This window comes from Anomaloglossus baeobatrachus, chromosome 6, assembly GCF_048569485.1.
Source record: "Anomaloglossus baeobatrachus isolate aAnoBae1 chromosome 6, aAnoBae1.hap1, whole genome shotgun sequence".
In the NCBI taxonomy this organism is placed as follows: Eukaryota; Metazoa; Chordata; class Amphibia; order Anura; family Aromobatidae; genus Anomaloglossus; species Anomaloglossus baeobatrachus.
Window position 1 is genome coordinate 170,594,351 of NC_134358.1, and position 16,240 is coordinate 170,610,590.

The following is a 16,240-nucleotide window of genomic DNA, read 5'->3' on the forward strand; positions in this document are numbered from 1 at the left end:
CTGTGTGGCGTGGGAGGCGGCAGTCTTTGGAGTGATAGTTCCTGTTTAGCAGTGTACGTCTCTGGTTCCCGTAAGTGACTGACCTGATCTTGTCCCGCTACCTAGTTCCTCATTCCCCGTCCCATGTTCTCCCCTACTCTGACTTGACTCCCTGACTTTCGGCTTGTTTCTTGACCCCGGCTCCCTTCTCTCCCATGTACTCGATGTGTCCTCTTGGCTACCAACCTTGTCTCGTACCCCAACCTCATTTCCACTCTCTTCCTGGTATTTTACGCGACTTCCTGATGTTCAGACCCTCGGCTCGCACATTGACTTGGGCTTCTCTCTCCCTCTGTTACTGACATTATCTCCTGGATCCTCATCCCTCGACTACCCTGCAGATCTCCTCCACTAGTGTATCTAGCGACTCCTAGTGGTTTAGCATCTCATTACACCTGGGTATTTGGCATCACACAGTGGTTGCCTGGTAATTAAAATAAAAAGAGGGCCAGAATGGGTGTAAAAAAAGAAGTCATACCCAACTCACTTCAATAATACCAGGGTAGCATTAGAAATAGTAGTGGTGGGAATCAGCAAGGTGAGTATCACTGCTTTTATTTTTTGTAATTATTTTGTAGAAAATGCTGCTAGCCAGACAATCCCTTTTAATAGGAAATCAATTTTAGCATCCATACTGTTTACTCCCTATTCTGTTTACTTCCACTGAAAACACAATACGACCAGATTGCAGTTACAGTTATGAAAGACCTGATTTTACTTTACACTTTTAAGCCTGCTCACTTCCATTAGTTGTCTTCCACATATTACCATTCTATCTCAGCTACCTCTGTCTAATTTACTGGCTTCGTTAATTTATTTTGATTCATCAAAACATTTATGCCAGACATGCTAGAAATATATATTTTCATTATGAACAAGAACAGAAAGGTCAACAGCATTATCCGACTATATATACACCATTATATTGTTATTATCATGTTTTTACAGTGTCTCCTAATATAAAAACGCACTTAGCTGCAAATGAATCCTCAGCTACAATTAGTCAGACGACCACTTCTCCAATGCTTCTGGGAACTATATTCGCCTTAGGACTATTGCACAAATACAAATACATATTCACACGTTGTAGACTTAGCAGGAAACGTATAAAAGCATTAAAGAATAAAAGAAAAGTGAGATGTATTGTACTTAAGGAAATCCAATGATGTATATTGTAAAAATGAACAACAAGTGCTGAAAAAGTACATCATTAATGGATGTAGTTTGAGAAACTCATTGTCTCAGTGAGTTTCTGAAACTATATCCATTAATGTATGTACTTTTTCAGTACATGATGTTCATGTTTGTGCAAACATTGCAGTAGGGTTTCTTTTTGTGATGATTTATATTAGTATACATGCAGTAAAGGTGCAGTTTGAAAGTAGATTCATGCATTGAATAAAGAAGCTCAGACAACTGCTCAGTAAATAGATAAAATTTTTGATAGAAGGAATTAAAGGATATTAAAAGGTACATTCTAGATATACAAAAAGGACAGTATATCAACAAGATACAAATAAACATTCAGAAGCAGAGCACAGGAATGAATGTGTAGTCAGTGCGCCTCAGTTCTCCGGGGGAAGATTGCTGTCATATGTACCAACACTCAAGATAATCAATGAGAGTAGAGTGGTCTCTATATATCGGTTTCAAATGAGCTGTGCCCCTTGCAGTAAACTACTTTTTTATAACCTGTTTTATTTATTGTTTCACTATGCATGACATTACTAGTGCAAAATCCTCAATAGCAGCCTTGACCACCCAATCTTATTATACGTAGATGTGTGTGCGCATGCTATGAGCTCTGACAATCACGAATTCCTCAATCATGGATCGGTCTTGCATTATTTTTGAAGTGGTAGAACCACAAAACGTAATCATTAATTACAAATGCCTATACACATCAGTATTTTATTGGTAGAACATTTCAAACCACACAGCTGCAAGTTGTGTTATAAATTCCATCCACTTTATTGAAAATTACCCTTAAATGTAAATCTATGATAAGCTTTTTCCACATCCCCTTCACAATTTTTCCACTGCACAAGTTCACCCACTGTAGAACTGATCTATTCAAGAGAATGAGGCTGGCTGCTGATCCTTCATCGGGAGTGCCGCTGTACGGAAAAGCATTAATAATGATGCTCATACATAGTTTAAGACTGGAGACACACTTGCAGATGTAGAAACTTGGCACTCAAGAGAAATGTGAATAGTGGTCTTTTATTGAGAAGAACTTGTAGGACCAGCACAAGCACCAATGTTTCGGTCAAGACCTTCATCATTGTGTGTGCAGTGGGTCCTCAGAAGGTATAGCAGCTTGGCAACTGGCGTAGTCAAATATGACATGGTGTCCACCGCTGTCTATGTGGCAATACCTGACCACACCAGTTGCCAAGTTGCTACACCTTCTGAGGACCCCCTGCAGGCACACTGATGAACGTCTTTGACCGAAACGTCTGTGCTTGTGCTGGTCCTACAAGTTCTTCTCAATAAAAGACCACTATTCACATTTATCTTGAGTGCCAAGTTTCTACATCTACTTGAAACGGTTTTGGACCCTACTTGAGCACCACCCTAGAAGTGCCATGTGTATCAACTCATTGGAGACCCACTTGCATCTTACTCACTTGAGGATCACATTCCACTGCATGAACCGGCCACCAGCTCTCCCGACAGGAGCATGACAGCTTCATATATTTATAAGTAGCTGCATGCTCCTGTATTGAGAGCTGGCGGCCAGTCTGGGCGAAGCGATCCAGAGTCATAAACATGTGTGATTCCAGCCTTATGGGAACCATTTAAAGTATTCATTCAGGTGAACAAATTTTAGACTAAATGGTAACATTCAGTAGCGCATCTGTTAATTGGTAACAATTATCTTATGTCTCTGTCCAATTATTTCTATCCTGATGGAACCTTTACCAGCAAACCTATGGGAATAAAAATGACAGTTCTTTGTCAAGATACATTATTAAAAAAAAAACCTGTGCTCTAATATGCTGGCTCCATATATTGTCTTATTATATTGTCCCATGAAATAAATGTAGCTCCATCTAGCATCACTTATTGTTAATGAACCAATCAGCTTGGGATCCAAAATGATTATAGTGTCACTGCACAATATCTTAATATGAGAAATGATGACAGTAAGGGAATAAAAAGTATAAATGTGTCACTAAAACTTTCCTTCACTTGTATGTGTAAAGACTTCTGTCTATTCTTGAGTACACCCCTAAAGACTGTGCCTCTTTCATTCGCATCTCAGCAGGGGACTGTATTGTACCTGCAGCTATGTGTCTGAACAGCTTCTGTGTTTCCTGGAGGTTGATTCGGCATTGATTTACTACAGTTTTGCACTTGGCCAAAAAAACAGTCACGTTTATCAATAAAAATGTCAGTCTTATAAATGAAAGTACGTCAGCTCACTGCAGGAAAGCCAATGTAAAATGTCCTCTGCTGTGTTCTTTTACTTACCAAGCCTTTGTGAAGCTGAAAAAGATGTCAAAGAAAGTCTCTGTGCACAAACCAAAACTTAACACCAACTGGTTGTGTCTGCTACAACTGACTTGTCTCTACTAATATTAATAGCAGAAATAAAATGACATGAAATTCCAATATTCCAGTAATGATGATAATCTTGCACAGATAAAATGTGATAATGTATAAAAATGAATAAATTCTAGAACACTTTAAGCCATGGTATCTGAAGGAAGGTGCGTGCGCCTGGCCGGAGGGGCTCCACACCCTTCGCCAGAGAGTGCCAGAGGCATTATACAATGCCTTGCAAAAGTTTTCGGCTCCCTTGAATTTTTCAACCTTTTCCCACATTTCAGGCTTCAAACATAAACATAAAAATGTTAATGTTATGGTGAAGAATCAGCAACAAGTGGGACACAATTGTGAGGTTGAACGAAATGTACTGCTTATTTTAAAGTGGGGCGTACAATATTATTCGTCCCCTTTACTTTCAGTGCAGCAAACTCACTCCAGAAGTTCATTGAGGATCTCTGAATGATCCAATGTTGTCCCAAATGACTGATGATAAATATAAGCCACCTGTGTGTAATGAACACTCCATATAAATGCACCTGCTCTGTGATAGTCTCAGTTCTCTGTTTAAAGCGCAGATAGCATCATGAAGAACAAGAAACACAACAGGTAGGTCAATGATACTGTTGTGGAGAAGTTTAAAGCCGGATTTGGTTACAAAAAGATTTCCAAAACTTTAAACATCCCAAGGAGCACAGTGCAAGCGATCATATTGAAATGAAAAGAGTATCATACCACTGCAAATCTACAAAGACCCGGCCGACCATCCAAACGTTCATCTTAAACAAGGAGAAGAGTAATTAGAGATGCAGCCAAGAGGCCCATGATCACTCTGGATGAACTGCAGATATCTACAGCTGAGGTGAGAGAGTCTGTCCATAGGACAACAATCAGTCGTACACTGCACAAATCTGGCCTTTATTGAAAAGTGGCAAGAAGAAAGCCATTTCTAAAAGATACCCATAAAAAGTGTCATTTAAAGTTTGCCACAAGCCACCTGGAAGACACACCAAACATGTGGAAGAAGGTGCTCTGGTCAGATGAAACCAAAATCGAACTATTTGGGCACAATGCGAAACGATATGTTTGGCGTAAAAGCAAAACATCTCATCACCCTGAACACACGATCCCTGCTGTCAAACATGGTGGTGGCAGCATCATGGTTTGGGCCTGCTTTTCTTCAGCAGGGACAGGGAAGATGGTTAAAATTGATGGGAAGATGGATGGAGCCAAATACAGGACCATTCTTGAAGAAAACCTGTTGGAGTCTGCAAAAGACCTGAGACTGGGACAGAGATTTGTCTTCCAACAAGACAATGATCCAAAACATAAAGCAAAATCTACAATGGAATGGTTCACAAATAAACGTATCCAGGTGTTAGAATGGCCAAGTCAAAGTCCAGACCTGAATCCAATCGAGAATCTGTGGAAAGAGCTGAAAACTGCTGTTCAAAAATGCTCTCCATCCAACCTCACTCAGCTCAAACTATTTGCAAAGGAAGAATGGGCAAGAATTTCAGTCTCTCGATGTGCAAAACTGATAGAGACATACCCCAAGCGACTTGCAGCTGTAATCACAGCAAAAAGTGGCGCTACAAAGTATTAACTTAAAGGGGACGAATAATATTGCACACCCCACTTTTCTGTTATTTTTTTTTTTTTAAAGTTTAAAATAAGCAATAAATTTTGTTCAACTTCACAATTGTGTTCCACTTGTTGTTGATTCTTCCCCATAACATTAACATTTTTATCTTTATGTTTGAAGCCTGAAATGTGGGAAAAGGTTGAAAAATTCAAGGGAGCCGAATACTTTTGCAAAGGCACTGTATATCTATATCACTTCGCCAGTGTCTGCTGCACTTACTTTTCTCTTCAGGATGGTGTCCACCACCCCGCAGCCTGTCACCATCATGGATGTAGAATTGACACACACAACACTGAGATTCTCTTGGCAAACCAAACTTAAACTCTTTATTTTCTCTTCCACCACTGCGATAGACATGGCCTCCTTTTTTTACGGTTCTACTATTGCTACTTCCTAGGGTACTCTGTCTCGACCTATCCCCACATTCATGACCTTGTGTCCATAAGCTGCTGGGCCTTTGCCTCAATTCCCCCACTCTTCTTAGCACTACCATATGCTGCTACGATGGCTGTCCAGTGACTTGACTTCCTTAAGCCTGTTCAAGGTGACCCATACGTTCCAAACCATCCAAGGATACCTCCAGGTCCCGACTGGCTAGACTCCGCTTGTCACATCTCCCTTACTCAAATCCTTGTTCAGAACTGCCAACCCACTAGCCATCTGTCACTCCTCCCCTCTTGACTCTAAGTTTCCATCTAACCAGGAAGTGCCCACCGGCTATACATGCTAATACCTTCATATCACTCATAACATTTATCCAGCTAACATATTCCACTATACATCATTAATACATTTACAGCACATAAAATATAACATAGAGCTTCCGGTTCCGGCGCTGTGATGTGAGGACGCAGAAGTCAGAGCTCCACACCACACCCGGCCTCAGACCGACTTCAAAGGCCCCACAGACACGGAAGGCAGCGGAAAACAAGTGCTGACAAGCGGGAGGCGCCGGTACATGGAGCGGTACATCCTCAGAAGCAGCGGCAGGCAGACAGGGCACAGAGCGGTGGAGGGGGAGAGCACTGAGAGGGATCCCAAAATGGCGGCTGACACGGGGCATGGAAGCCTGAAGAAAGGTGAGCGCTATGCAATGGAGGAGGTGGGGGACACTCAAAGCGACACACCAGGCGACAATCTAGCAGCACAGGGTCCGCACCAAGTGGTGAATCTGCAGATAGACTATACACGCCTTGCAGGGGAAGTGGCAGTATATCTGGCTGACAGGATTAAACCAGCTCTGGAAGATATGGTCCGGGCAGCACTCTCCCCCATACAAGAGCAGATTAACCAGCAGGGAACCAGGCTGTCTGCATGTGAACAAAGAACCTCTGATACAGAGGATGAGATGGCAAGGCTGAAAGTGCAGTTGCAGGAGGTGACAGCAGGGTCCCAAATTATGAAAGACAAACTGGAGGACTTAGAAAACTGCTCCAGAAGGAGTAATTTAAGACTTGTAGGTTTGCCAGAATCTATAACTATGAAGCAGCTGGACAGCATATGCGAATCTGAGCTTCCCAAGGTGTTGGGCCTGACACACAGAAGCAGGGTGGAAAGAGCACACAGGGTGGGCCCTGTGAGAGACCAGCCAGACCAACGGAAAGGAGCGGGAAAGGAAAGCGGTGCAGGGGATCCTGGATCAGCCAGACCACGCCAAGTAATAGTAAAGTACTTGGAATACAAAGACAAGGAGGAACTCCTACGTGCATTTAGAGGACGGAGAACACCACTGTTCTTACAGGGACATAAAGTGCTAGTCTTTGGAGATTACTCAGTGGAAGTTACCCGCAAATGGAAAGCCTTTAGCAAAGTCTGCACCGAGCTGTACCGCAAAAATATAAAATTCCAACTGCTATATCCGACAGTGCTGAGAGTGACGCAACAATATTATTGACCAGAGGAGAAAACTGGGAATCATAGTCTGCACATATAATAAGAATGCGTCAAAGCTAAAATCTTGCATTAAATAAGTTTTTTTATTTTTCCAAGAAAAATTAATAGCAAGATTATATCACATTTAATAATATATAAATCACATATAGGTTTATAGAAGGGGGGATCCTGACATAATGCACTATGGTCCGACACCAAACATGGGAAAATTTCAATATCCTATAATATTCACAAAAGAAGGCCTCACATAGGTTACAATCATCAAAGACATATAGTCCAATATCAAAGACATAAATACCTTGTGGGCATTCAGAGTATCAATGAGGATAGATATACATGCTGCCGTAGGAGTAGGGGAATTTCAGTCATTATAGTGACAAAATCACAGGGTAAAGCAATTTATTCAGTGACGCAACAAGATGGATCCCTGTTCATCACTAAGGAGCTGGGGGAGGCAGAGAGATGGCTGAGGGACCCTAGAGAGAGGGAACACCTGGGAAGAACAACAGAAAAGCAGAATGAGGCGCGTGGAGGGGGAGGTGGAGGGGAGCAGGCGATGGAACAGAATGCATGGACTGATGGCGGGAAGGAGCGGAGAGGAGGACACTCTGAGAGCCCCAAAGCTCAAAGAGCATCGACCCACAAGTCCGGACAGCAAAGGAAAGGGGACACTTGAAAGACTGGAAGATTGGGAAGACACAAACCCGTTTACAGAGGAGATTGACATTTTGAGGGGGGGTGAGTGGGCCCTGAGGATGGGCTAGTATTAATGCCCTAAAATGGAGACGGACTCCCAACTGACGCCTCTCCTTTTGCCTTGGCCCCTCCCCTTGCCCCCCCCTCACCCCCCTTTTTTTTTTTTTTCTTTCCATTCTTTCCATCTCCCTCTTTCTCTTCTCTTCTCTCTCCTTCTCTTCTCTTCTACTTCCTTTCCTTTCTATCTCTCTCTACCACTTCTCTGCATAGGCCTGACTTGTTCTTTTTCACTCGTTGAGGCAATGGATGGCATACGTGTCTGGAGGTTGAGGCCCTGTTTTCTCCCTTCCCTTCTCTGCTCTCTCTCTTTCGGAGGACTGACGTATACTCCTCTCTCCGGCGAACGACATGTCAATGAGAGCGGAGAGATTGAATGTTGAGGGGGGAGAGGGGAGGAGAGGGGGGGAGGGGGGGGAAGGGGAGGGAAAGAAAAAAGGAAAAAGCGGTATGTAATTAGTTAAGAGGGTGACAAGTTGATGGGTAGGTAGGGAACCTAAGAAGTAATACTTGGTGAAGATGCAATTGGCCGGGTAAGGGTTGTGGAGAAGGGAGCATCGCAGAAAAAATGGAAGTGTTTTGGAAAATGACTGAAGTTGGGGGGCAAGTTAAACAGTTTAAAGTTGTTAAATGGAGTAGGATGATTAGTTGGGCGCAGGTAAAACACCGTTTCAGGCAAGGGAAAAATCTAGATGAGACGCGGAGACACACACATGAGAGAGCACATAACGACGTAGAAATCATGAGGAGTTGGGACAATTATTAAAATTGTATCCTGGAATGTAAAAGGCTTGAAATCCCCACAAAAACGTATGATGATATTGCGACACCTTAAGAGACTGAAAGTAGACATCGCATTACTGCAGGAAACCCACCTACAACAAGAGGACTTTTTCCGCATGCAAAAATTATGGGTGGGAACGGTAGTCGGGTCAGGCTCCATGGGAAGGAAAGCAGGGGTACTGATTTTATTAAACAAACACTTTAACCATAAAATAATGACCCAAGATAGTGATGAGGATGGGAGATACATACACATCAAATTAACTAGCCCGCAGGGAGAGTTTAGCATACACAACATATATGCACCCAACAACGAACAGAACTCTTTCTTTACACTAATCACAAGTAAACTGGGAAGGGATGTGGAACCACATAAGATAGTAGGAGGGGATTTCAATGCTGTAGTCTCAAAGGAGGAGGATAGAAGATATAGCAAAGACCAAGATAAGCAGAATAAAAAGGCAAAGGGTTTGATGGCTAAACTCCTGGAGGACACAAGCTTACAAGATAGTTGGAGAATACAACATCCATATGAACGTGAATTGACACACTACTCACACCCCCACGAAGCATGGTCAAGGATCAACTACATACTGGTCGACCAAAACCTTTGGCACAGGGTTAAAGAGGTGAACATAGAGAACATGGTGATATCGGACCATAGCCCGGTGACCCTAGACATAAATGACACAATTCAAAGGGGGACAGATTATATATGGAGATTTCCGTCATTCCTACTCAAGGATAAGGATTTTGTTAAAACTCTTAAGGAATGGTGGGAAGAATACTGTAATACAAATGATGAACACAAAGAAGAGATGATGTTATTTTGGGAAACAGCGAAAGTAGTGTTACGGGGGAAACTGATGGGTCATGTAGCCAAAATCAAGAGACAGACGCAAAAACAATACCAAGATGTGAGTAACACACTCAGAGAAAAATACACGAGATACATGGAAGACAAAACCCAAAGAGCAAAAGAAGATTGGAAGGAAGCGAAACAAGAATTTGACATATGGGCAGGGAGAAGAGAAGAGTTAGTCCGGTCACAACAGGAGGTTGATCTACATAAATTTGGAAACAAGGCAGGGAAACTACTGGCTAAATTTAGCGAAGGGAAGAAGGCCAATGACATTGATCGCTAATATGACCAAACAAGACGGGAGTAAATCCACAAACCCACAAGAGATTAACCAGATTCTGGGGGATTATTATGCTAAACTGTATAGCAAGGGGGAGGAATTAGGAGGAGGAGGGAAAGAATGGTTAAAGAATCTAAAACTCACACAACTCACCACAGACGAACTGAATAGACTGAACGCAGACATTACAGTAGAGGAAGTGCAAGCAGCAATAGGAGAACTGAGTATACATAAAGCACCGGGGCCTGACGGGTTTAATGGGGAATTTTATAAAGCGCTGTAAAAACAAATATCACCGACACTAACACATATGTTTAATAAAATACTGGGAGGAACAGAAATGTCTAGACATCTTAATACTGCGTACATAAAACTTTTACCCAAGGGAGACAGAAATTTGGACGACCCAACAAACTACAGGCCAATCTCACTAATTAATCAAGATCTCAAATTAGTGGCCAAACTAATGGCCAACAGACTGGCTGAGATATTGCCAAGATTGATCTCTCCGGCCCAATCGGGTTTTGTAAAAGGGAGAGCAGCGGTGACAAATGTAAGGAAAGCCATGTTAGTAATGGACACCATCAGACATAGAGAGCCACAGGGAGGGGAGTTGCCAGCCATGATCACGTTAGATTCTGAAAAAGCGTTTGATAATGTGCAGTGGTCATGGCTGGAAACGGTAATGGACAGCATGGGCTTCAGGGGAGCATTCAGATCATTTATAAGGGTGCTATATGCAAACCCTCAAGCCAGGGTGGCGACACCTGGGTTTTTATCACGGCCCTTCCCACTAACTAAAGGGACCAGGCAGGGATGCCCGTTGTCCCCCCTTTTGTTCAATTTGGCCATTGAGCCACTATCTAGACTGTTTAATGGAGGAGAATGTTTCGAAGGCATCAGCATCGGAAAGGAGAGTATATACTCAGCACTATTTGCAGATGATGTTATATTATTTATGAATAAACCCCAGAAAGATCTACTGAAGGCATTAAGTCAGATAGAGAGGTTTGGGACCATGGCAGGGTTTAAATTAAATAAAGCAAAGTGTGAAATATTGTTTCTGAATGAGCGACACATGTCATCCCTGAAAACCATGGGGATAGGAGACAATATAGGTGGGATACCGATAGCAAAATCACACCTTAAATATCTGGGAATACAGTTGGGGAGACAGCCTGCTTCGATTTATGAATTAAATTATAAACCACTAATAAAGAAAATAGAGCGGGAACTAAAGATGTGGGAGGGGTTACCCCTATCTCTGCTAGGTAGAAATCACCTCCTAAAAATTATGAGTTTCTCAAAACTTCTGTACCCGATGCAGACTATCCCCATATTAATGAAACATACAGATGTAAATAGATTGAACAAAGCGTTCTCGACTTTCCTATGGAGGGGAAAAAGACCAAGGATTAGGGCAGAAAAATTAATGTTACCAGTGGAAAAGGGGGGGATCAAGCTGCCAAATGTCCGAGGATACAACCTCGCATGTTTGATGAGACATGTCATAGACTGGCTGCGAAAGAGGAATAATTGCTCAGACATAAAATTGGAAAGTGAATTTTGCAAACCATGGGATCTGGGGGCAGTATTACATACATCACTCGCTTTCATCCCGAGGAGTATTAAAAATTCGTTGGTATGTAGAGATACGGTAATGGCATGGAAAGCAGTGAGGAAAAAATTTAATTTATCTTGGCGCATTTCCAAGTACCTAAATATCTGGAAATTCCCGGAATTCCCAGCGGGGAGAGACAATAAATTATTTTCAGAATGGAGGAATAAAGGGATTGAAGGGGTGAAGGACCTGTTGCATGAAACGGAACATAGATGGTTGTCATATCAAGAAATAGTGACAAGGTACAGGTTATCTCCATTTCAAATCATACAATACAAACAGGTGGAGAATGGAATAATGGGGTTACTGAGGGATGTTAGTAAGGAGCAGGTGATGAATGAAATGGACCAGTTCATCATGAAAGATGGGCCGGAGATTACTATATCTTCACTGTACAAAGACCTGAGAGCAGTTTTAGTCCCATTACACCATGATCAAGTCTGGGGAGCATGGGCACGGCAACTGGAGGACGCAGAAGCAGGAGATAAGATATTGAAGGGATGGACGAATATGAGGAAAGAAGTGGTCAATGAGGGATGGAGGGACACGCAATTTAGGTTAATACATAGAGCAGTATATGGCTTTAACATCCCAAACAGTCAGAAGGTGAACAATCTGGATCATTGCCCTAAATGTAAAAAGTCAAAAACGGATCTATTTCATGGGATCTGGCAGTGCCTGGAAAGCCAAAAATTCTGGGAAGGGATGCGGGCACTTATAAGGCGCACCTGGGGAGTAGAAATGAAAATGGATCCATTGATATGGATTTTCCATTATACGACTGATGGAAGGGAAGAAGGAGATAAACAGGGGACCACAATACCAAGATTGTTCCACAGCATAGCTATGATTGGTAAAAAGGCCCTACTGCGCAAATGGCTCGAGGGTAGTGTACCTACGGAGGAGGATGTGCTGGGGCAGATTAAAGTGCTGCTCAGAATTGAGCAACTGGAAACAGAAAGGAATAAAGATGAGCTGACGAGAAAATGTTTTAACAAATGGAGGAAATTCATAGTACAGCACTGTGGGGGTCGCAAAAATAAGAAAAATAGTATCTCCCTTCATCAACACAGAATGGTATCTACTGGAAGATATTCAGGGTGATGATTGTCTCAGAGAAAGGTGGCGAATATATGGGGGCAAAAGGTAGAGGAGCTATGTGTTCTCTCAAATCTGAAGTGCGGTGTATATGTTAAATTGTTGGGGGGGATAAGTTGGGATTAAAGAAAGGAGGGATCCAGCTGAATGTGGGTGTATTGGAAAGATGAACCATTTTATGTAATATTGTTTAACCTGATGTAATGATTATGAAAACTGGAATAAAGTTTGTGTTTAAAAAAAAAATATAACATAACAATATACATTGTCTTACTAAGCCTCAACACTAGGTGAAGCCAACCGTTGCGTGAGCTCAGCTCTACAATATCAAAGCACCACACCTAACATATACCATATACTTAATTAAAACTCTTCTTTAAGACCACAAGTAATGGCATACCATGATGGGGTTGGGGGTAAACTCGACTACCTCCTTCATATCTATACCATGCCCATAAAGCATTCAGAATTAAAGTCGGGGTGGATGCTACCTTTGGTGGATGATATTGGTGTAAAACAATTTAATAAAATCCCTGTCTTCTAGGTGCTATCAATTAATTAGCATTGCAGAATCCCCCCCACCCCTATGTTGCAGATTGGCTAATAGCAGACGACTGTCTGACAGCAGGTCACAATAGCCTTTCCAGATGGTTTATTTAGCTGGATGCCAGGCATGGTTTCCAGCACCCACACTTCATTTTAACTAGCTGTATTGTATGACTTTTTAGCACCTATTCATAGACATCTTACATAAGCCATTGTTGATGAATCAATGTCATAGGAGCGTTAGTCTACAAATAACATGAATAACTACTGTACATTATATAGACCCATAGAAATTGTGCTCTACAATCATGTTGATAGATAATAATAAATACATAGTATATTCCTATATCTCATTGGTACCCAACCTTTCTTACCAAGATGCAGTCCTCCTCCCCACAAAATATAGTGAAACCCAGAAGCTGAATGTCACACAAGGTATGGGGAAGTACCAAATGAACAGTGAACGGCAAGGGAAACCCTGTGTCTAAGGAAGGGAGAGATGATGACCCCTGACCAAGTCTATTGCTGGGCCCTGGCTTCCCTCACCACCCTAGATAGGTCTCACACCCAGTGGTTTTTTTGCGGTGGTACATGCCGGTACGGCGTACCGGAAAATCTGAAGAGCGCTGAGGGCCAGCACCTCTGGCTCTGTCCACATGGCTAATTTGTAAACTATACAAATTAGCCATGTGTGGAGTGGAGGCACAAGCAGAGCAGCCACTGGAGCTGCAGGCCCTGCGATGATGTCACGTACATGTGACTCGGGTGGGCGGAGGCATGGAGTTTTGCCCAGTGGGAAAGAAGCTGGAGAAGATGGAGGAGTGCAGGGTATGTGAGAGAGGGGTGCAGAGGGCGGCAGGCTGTGCAGGGGGAAGAAGGATGCAGGGGGGATAGAGTGAGATCAAGGGTATGGAGAATTGAGAGATGAGGGAGATGGAGGATGGAGAGATCAGGGGGATCGAGGATGGAAGCAGCAGGGGGATGGAGGATGGAGAGCCCAGGGGGATGGAGAATGGAGGGAGCATGGGGATGGAGGACGGAGGGAACAGGGGGATGGAGAATGGAGGGAGCAGGGTTCATTGAGTTTTGTTTCGTCAAACTTTTCTTAGATGGATAAAATAATGTACTATTTCTCTGTCGGTGCAGCTCCTACAGTTAGGTCCAGAAATATTTGGACAGTGACACAAGTTTTGTTATTTTAGCTGTTTACAAAAACATGTTCAGAAATACAATTATATATATAATATGGGCTGAAAGTGCACACTCCCAGCTGCAATATGAGAGTTTTCACATCCAAATCGGAGAAAGGGTTTAGGAATCATAGCTCTGTAATGCATAGCCTCCTCTTTTTCAAGGGACCAAAAGTAATTGGACAAGGGACTCTAAGGGCTGCAATTAACTCTGAAGGCGTCTGCCTCGTTAACCTGTAATCAATGAAGTAGTTAAAAGGTCTGGGGTTGATTACAGGTGTGTGGTTTTGCATTTGGAAGCTGTTGCTGTGACCAGACAACATGCAGTCTAAGGAACTCTCAATTGAGGTGAAGCAGAACATCCTGAGGCTGAAAAAAAAGAAAAAAAATCCATCAGAGAGATAGCAGACATGCTTGGAGTAGCAAAATCAACAGTCGGGTACATTCTGAGAAAAAAGGAATTGACTGGTGAGCTTGGGAACTCAAAAAGGCCTGGGCGTCCACGGATGACAACAGTGGTGGATGATCGCCGCATACTTTCTTTGGTGAAGAAGAACCCGTTCACAACATCAACTGAAGTCCAGAACACTCTCAGTGAAGTAGGTGTATCTGTCTCTAAGTCAACAGTAAAGAGAAGACTCCATGAAAGTAAATACAAAGGGTTCACATCTAGATGCAAACCATTCATCAATTCCAAAAATAGACAGGCCAGAGTTAAATTTGCTTAAAAACACCTCATGAAGCCAGCTCAGTTCTGGAAAAGTATTCTATGGACAGATGAGGCAAAGATCAACCTGTACCAGAATGATGGGAAGAAAAAAGTTTGGAGAAGAAAGGGAACGGCACATGATCCAAGGCACACCACATCCTCTGTAAAACATGGTGGAGGCAACGTGATGGCATGGGCATGCATGGATTTCAATGGCACTGGGTCACTTGTGTTTATTGATGACATAACAGCAGACAAGTGTAGCCGGATGAATTCTGAAGTGTACCGGGATATACTTTCAGCCCAGATTCAGCCAAATACCGCAAAGTTGATCGGACGGCGCTTCATAGTACAGATGGACAATGACCCCAAGCATACAGCCAAAGCTACCCAGGAGTTCATGAGTGCAAAAAAGTGGAACATTCTGCAATGGCCAAGTCAATCACCAGATCTTAACCCAATTGAGCATGCATTTCACTTGCTCAAATCCAGACTTAAGACGGAAAGACCCACAAACAAGCAAGACCTGAAGGCTGCGGCTGTAAAGGCCTGGCAAAGCATTAAGAAGGAGGAAACCCAGCGTTTGGTGATGTCCATGGGTTCCAGACTTAAGGCAGTGATTGCCTCCAAAGGATTCGCAACAAAATATTGAAAATAAAAATATTTTGTTTGGGTTTGGTTTATTTGTCCAATTACTTTTGACCTCCTAAAATGTGGAGTGTTTGTAAAGAAATGTGTACAATTCCTACAATTTCTATCAGATATTTTTGTTCAAACCTTCAAATTAAACGTTACAATCTGCACTTGAATTCTGTTGTAGAGGTTTCATTTCAAATCCAATGTGGTGGCATGCAGAGCTCAACTCGCGAAAATTGTGTCACTGTCCAAATATTTCTGGACCTAACTGTACATGCAAAAGACCCCGAACAGACGTGGAGACAGAAACAAATCAGATGATAGAGAAAACGTGGCCACCAGTTCTTCAACTATCGAACCTGCGTCAGCTAGTGTTAATGATCCTGATGAATTTGGTTGAAATTTGGCGTTTCTTATATAATACAGCCTAGGTAAGTCGAAAACCATATTTTGCAAGTGAAAAAAAACGATTATACAGTATTAGTCATTTTTTATTTTTCTTTTGAAATCTGAATTACATAGTTTTTCACTGAAATAAGCGTACAGACTACAAAACTGAATAATGAGAAACAGGGCTGCACCATCCATTGGACAAGTTGAGCAGTTTGCTCAGGCGGCACTATATTCAGGAAG